A 6,707-nucleotide genomic window follows, 5' to 3' on the forward strand; every position below is an offset into this window, starting at 1 on the left:
GGGTGACAATATACAGACTTGACGTACTCCTTTTCCTATTTGGAACCAGTCTGTTGTTCCATGTCCAGTTCTAACTGTTACTTCCTGACCTACATACAGGTTTTTCAAGAGGCAGGTCAGGTGGTCTGGTATTCCCATCTCTTTCAGAATTTTCCACAGTTTCTTGTGATCCACACAGTCAAAGTCTTTGGCATAGTCAGTAAAGCACAAATAGATGTTTTTCTGGAACTCTCTTGCTTTTTCCATGATCCAGAGGATGTTGGCCATTTGATCTCTGGTTCTTCTTCTTTTTCTAAAACCAGCTTGAACATCTGGAAGTTCACTGTCACATTTTGTTGAAGCCTGGCTTGTAGAATTTTGAGCATTACTTTACTAGCCTGTGAGATGAGTGCAATTGTGCGGTAGTTTGAGCCTTGTGAAGTGAAGTGAAGTTGCTCAGTCGTGTCTGACTCTTTGCGACCCCATGGACTGTAGCCTACCAGGCTCCTCTGTCCATGGGATTTTCCAGGCAAGAATACTGGAGTGCGTTGCCATTTCCTTCTCCAGGGGATCTTCCTGACTCAGGGATCGAACCTGGGTCTCCCACATTGCAGGCAGATGCTTTATCCAGGTTTAGGTACACATTTTTTGAGGAAAATACTGGAACTGTAATTTTATAGGAAAAAGTATCTACTGTGCAGAAATAGTTAATCAGTGCTGCTGCTTCCCAGGTGGCACTAGTGGTAAAGACCCGTCTGGCAATGCAGGAAACTCAGGAGACACACGTGACGCCAGTTGTATCCCTGGATTGGGAAGATCCCCTGGAGGAGGGCGTGGCAACCCACTCCAGTAGTCTTTCCTGGAGAATCCCATGGACAGAAGAACCTGGAGGCTGGTGGGCTACAGTCCATGGGATCTCAGAGTCAGATACTATTAAAGCGACTTGGCTCATTGATATAAAAGCTGGTTAAATATTGTCTTTTGTAGCCATCTTCCAACTCTCCTCCTGTAGGGGGGGAGTGTAGAAGAGGGAAAGAAGGATCACTGATAAATTGAGGCTATATTACATTCGTTCTGTTTTTGCCCTCAATGGGTTTTAATAATGTACTCAGAAAAAGTTTCCAACTCAGGACCAAATGCAGTAATAGACTATCAAAGCAGGACCTGGGTTTATAGTTCTTGACTCTCTGTATTGAAACACCAGCAAAATACCTCATGAAGGTTACTTATTGTTTGACAGGGTGTGTTTTATTACCTCATAAGACTACATTGTAGCTTCCACCTTCCAAAAAAGGAGACTCTCTTGGTTGGGAGACTACAGACCACCACAATGTGAAACCATAATTTTTCATCAGTCACCTCTTATAACTGTGATTTGCCATGTTTTATTATTAGGCAAAATGTAGAAACCCATGGGCATGTAGGAGTCCGAGAGGTAGAAGATAAGATACCCAGCCTCAGGGCACAGAGTCATAACACAGCTGGTCTATTAAGTCCGCAGCATTTATTAGTCTGTGAGGAGCTCAGAATCTAATGTGGGGTATAAAAATTCAAAACAGAAAAATATTATCCAAACACCAAGCATTTCTTGATTGATGATAGGCTAAGTGGTATGAATAAGCTACTGTAAGAGCTTAAATGAGAGTGAAATAAATTCTAATTGGACACAGATAATACATCTGTGCTCTGAAACAGTAAAGTAGGGATTACTCAATTTTTCTTCAATAATTTAAGCTTGGGTATTTTGAAACACACAAGTATACCCAAGAAATGAAATATTTATTTGAAATTTAAATTTTAAGTGGCTTTATATTGGGGGAAAATATGTAGTCTCTGATGAGATGCAATGGTTGTACGTTCATTTTTTAATGAAAGCCTTTACAACAGTTTGTAAGATGTCAAGCAAAAAATTCTGGGAAAATAAAATCTAATCATGTGAGTTTTTACTGAAATTCAACAGATTTAATTAAGACAACAATGTGAAAGTTGTATTAGGTTGGCCAAAATGTTTGGTTGTTATTTTCCACAAGATCTTAAGGAAAAACTCAAAAAAACTTTTTGACCAACCCAATACTGAAGGGAAGGTGGACAGTCAAAACATTTTTCTTGATCTGTATTAGTAAACCAGGTATAATGATTCACACCAGTTATACAGGAAAATACAAAGAAGGCCCCAGAACTCATGTGCCATGGCTACTGAAACCTTGAACTGTTCTACACGAGTGTAACTGAACTAACAAACTTCCTTGGCCCAATAGTAACTACAGTGATCACCACCACAACAGCGTTGCAGGTAGTATCCCATTGCAGCCTCAGAGCACAGTCTGATAAGACTGTTGAGTCTGTGACTTTTGGAAAGTTAATTAACTCAGGCTCAATTTTCTCAATCTAAAATATGGGAATGTTAATAATGTTTACCTCAGGATTAACTTAACAGTTAAAATAATTGATCCCTTTAAATCTCTATCAGAATGCTTTACACACATTCAATGATCAGTAAGCAACATTTAGAGGTCAAGAAGCAACAGTTAGAACCAGTCATGGAACACTGACTGGACTGGTTCATAATTGGGAAAGGAGTATGTCAAGGCTATATGTTGTCACCCTGCTTATTTAACATCATGTGAAATGCTGGGCTGGATGAATCAAAATCTGGAATCAAAATTGTAGGGAGAAATATCAATAACCTCAATATGCAGATGATATCACTCTAATGGTAGAAAGCAAAGAGGAACTAAAGAGCCTCTTGATGAAGGTGAAAGAGGAGAGTGAAAAAGCTGGCTTAAAACTCAACATGCATAAAAATAAGATCATGGCATCTGGTCCCATCACTTATGACAAATATAAGGGAAAAATGGAAATAGTGACAGACTTTATTTTCTTGGACTCCAAACTCACTGAAGACAGTGACTGCAGCCATGAAATTAAAAGATACTTGCTGCTTGGAAGAAAAGCTATGACAAACCTAGACAGTATTTTTAAAAGCAGAGACATCTCTTTGGCAACAAAGGTCCATATAGTCAAAGCTATGGTTTTTCCAGTAGTTAGGTGTGGATATGAGAGTTGGACCATAAAGAAGACTGATCGCTGAAGAATTGATACTTTCAAAGTGTGGTGCTTGAGTAGACTCTTTACAGTCCCTTGGACAGCAAGATCAAACCAGTCAATCCTAAAGGAAATCAGTCCTGAATATTCACTGGAAAGACTGATACTGTAGCTGAAGCCCCAACACTTTCATCACTTGACTTACTGGAAAGGACCCTGATGCTCAGAAAGATTGAAGGCAGGAGGAGAAGGGGACTGCAGAGGATGAGATGGTTGGATGTCATCACTGACTCAATGAACATGAGTTTGAGCAAACTCCGGGAGATAGTAAAGGATAGGGAAGCCGGCATCCTACAGTCCATGGGGTCACAGAGAGTTGGACATGACTTAGTGACTGGACAAAAGCAACACTGTTTGATAAATGCTACTGGTCATTGTTTTAACATACATAATTAAGAGGAATGAGGCTCAAATTACTGGGTTGCCCAAGGAAAAGAGGCAAAAAAAAAAAAAGCAAAAACAAATAAGGAGGGACTTGAAATGAGGTAGCTGTGATTCTAAGCTGTATATAGTACTAACACAATCCCCAAACTCAAACAAGCAGTAGATATTCACTGAGTCTCTACTACATGGTGATACTGCACCAACTCCTAGGATTCAACAATGAATGACATAAATAAACATTTGCACTCATGAATTTTGTATTCTAAATGAGATTGACTATAAACAAAAAACAGATAGTTGGATTGGTTACAGATTGTGTTGAATACTATTAAAAAAAATTAACAGGGTCGTAAGAAGAGAGAAACGAGGGAGAGCGTCTTCAGACAGGAAAGTCAGGGAAGGCTTGCACGAAGAGGTAACATTTGAGTTGAGACCTGAAAGATTAGAAGGAGTCATCCAAGCAAACAACATAGGAAAGAACATTCCAGGGTGAGGGATTAGGATATTCACGTGCCCAGAAGTAGCACTGGAAACAGTGTTCAAAGAATAGAGCACCAGGGAAGCAGGCTCCCTCCTGCTGGAGGAGAGTGAAGATGGAACATGGCACACCAGCTAGAGCATCGAGGACATGTGTGTGGTCTTTGTAATAAGTTTGGATTTTATTTTAAAAGTACTAAGAAGTTACTGAGGGATTTAAGGAGAAAAGTGCAGTAATCTGAATTTCTTTTGTAAGGATGGATTGGAGAAGACCAGAAATGAAAAAGTGAGGCCAGTTTATTATAGTGGTAACATCATGAACACAGGACTTTTAAAGGAACTGAAAAGAAATAAGTAGATTTGAGAAAGGTTTGGGGTCGGGGATGGGTAGAACGAACAGCACTTGATGATATATACAGTACTCTAATTCTATTATGCTGAATATAACTATACCTAGGTAATTAAAACTTGGAAGTGATTGATTTATGTAGTAAGCTTTTTTTACAGTAGGGCAGTGAAAGTACAAAAGATCCAGTGAGTTCTGTAGATAATTAGATGTGATATTCTACTTTTATATTCTGACTTTTTCCTAAGGAGTAGAAGAAAAGTATTTTTCCATTTTGTCAAACATAGCAATAGGTGTTTATAAGGTCTTTTGAATTAGCATAAAACCTCATGAAATTTATTGATCCTATAAAATTGAAAAATGTTATACTTTTGCCCTTGAAACAAAATGTAAGTACAAACATATTACTTTGTACTTGATTCATTTTTTTTAAATTATAGCATGAAATTAAGACTTGGGAATATCCACAAACTATATTTCCCTCCCTGTCTTTCTGTGTGTGTGTGTGTGTGTGTGTATAGATAGATAGGTAGATGGCTATCAAAATCAAATTGATTACATTCTTTGTAACTGAAGATGGAGAAGCTGTACACAGTCAGCAAAAAAAAAGACCTGAAGCTGACTGTAGCTCAGATCACCAGCTTCTCATTGCAAAATTCAGGCTTAAACTAAAGAAAACACTAGGCCAGACAGGTATGACTTCAATCTTGTATGAATTCACAGTAGAGGTAAAGAATAGATTCAAAGGACTAAATCTAGTTAACAGTGTGCCTAAAGAATTGTGGACAGAGGTCTGTAATATTGTACAGGAAGCAGTGAACAAAACCATCCCAAATAAAAGGAAAAGCAAAAAGGCAAAGTGGTTATCTGAGGAGGTTTTACAAATAGTGGAAGAATGAAGGGAAGTGAAAAGCAAGGGAGAGAGGGAAAGTTACATCCAATTAAATACAGAGTTCCAAAGAGTAGCTAGAAGAGACAAGAGGGACTTCTTCAATGAGCAGTGCTTAATAATACAAGCAAACAACAAAAGGGAAAAGACTAGAGATTTCTTCAGAAAATTGGAAACATCAAGGGAGAATTCTGCCCAAAGATAGACACAATAAAGGATAAAAGTGGTAGAGACATAGTAGACGCTGAAGAGATCAAGAAGAGATGGAAAGAATACACAGAAGAACTGTATAAAAGAGACCTTACTGAACCAGATTGCTATGATTGTGTGGTTAGTCACCCAAAGCTATATATATATATATATATATTCTCTTCTAAAAACATATTTTTAGTTGGCTTTTATTCTCTAGAAATCAAAAAAATAATATTTTTCAGTATTTTAGTAACTGGGGATGTTACAAAAAAATCTTAAAGTTTTGGTCAAGTCTTTTTGTTTGCTTAAAAGCCAAGATTTTTTTTTTTTTAAGCAGCCTCAAAATGGTGATCCTTTACTTAAAAAAATAAAGTGCCTCCTAGCTATCTCCCTTTTTTTCTACCTGAGTGAGTATGCAGAATAAACCATCCCCAGCAAGCACTGATCAAGTGAGCAAGTATGTTTTCTGTTTAGTGGAACAAGTGAAAGATCTGGTAAGATTCCACAGTGACACATCTTTTCTTTACAAATAGAAGTCATTGCATAAAGATTAAGATGATGAAACTGAGAGATCAGAGAAAATTCTTGATATTTTCAGTTTCTGACTTCTGAATACAAATGTCTTTCACTAAAAAATAAGTCCCATCCTTTAGCCAGAATGGCTTAGAAAGTGGATGCTCTGGTATATTCTTTCACTCAGATAAAAATTAATGGAAGATAAAACATAAAAAAAGGATCATGGTCAATTAAAAATAATATTTACATTTTGACAGCCAAGAAATTGAGCAGAAATGCAAAGAAACTAGCAGGACTAGAACCATTGGACTGCTGGGCTCTTGATAAAGTTGGAAGAGCCAGAATTCAGACTCCTTGGATCATGGCCCCTGCAGGTCTCTACCTTTAAGTTGAGGAGTAGGGTAGGTCCCTTTGCTTGTGAAAAGAGTCTGGAAACGTAGTGAAACAATGTCTGGATCTATCATTCATGTCAAACTGTGAAAGAGAGACTTGGGGGAAGCAGACAAGAGAGTCAAAGCCTCTGAACTGTATTGTGGGTTGATAACTGGATATGGAACAACAGACTGGTTCCAAATAGGAAATGGAGTACATCAAGGCTGTATATTGTCACCCTGCTTATTTAACTTATATGCAGAGTACATCATGAGAAACGCTAGACTAGAAGACAAGCTGGAATCAAGATTGCCAGGAGAAATATCAATAACCTCAGATATGCAGATGACACCACCCTTATGGCAGAAAGTGAAGAGGAACTCAAAAGCCTCTTGATGAAAGTGAAAGTGGAGAGTGAAAAAGTTGGCTTAAAGCTCAACATTCAGA

Source organism: Bison bison, unplaced genomic scaffold (genome assembly GCF_000754665.1).
Source record: "Bison bison bison isolate TAMUID 2011002044 unplaced genomic scaffold, Bison_UMD1.0 scf7180017864325, whole genome shotgun sequence".
Lineage (NCBI taxonomy): Eukaryota > Metazoa > Chordata > Mammalia > Artiodactyla > Bovidae > Bison > Bison bison.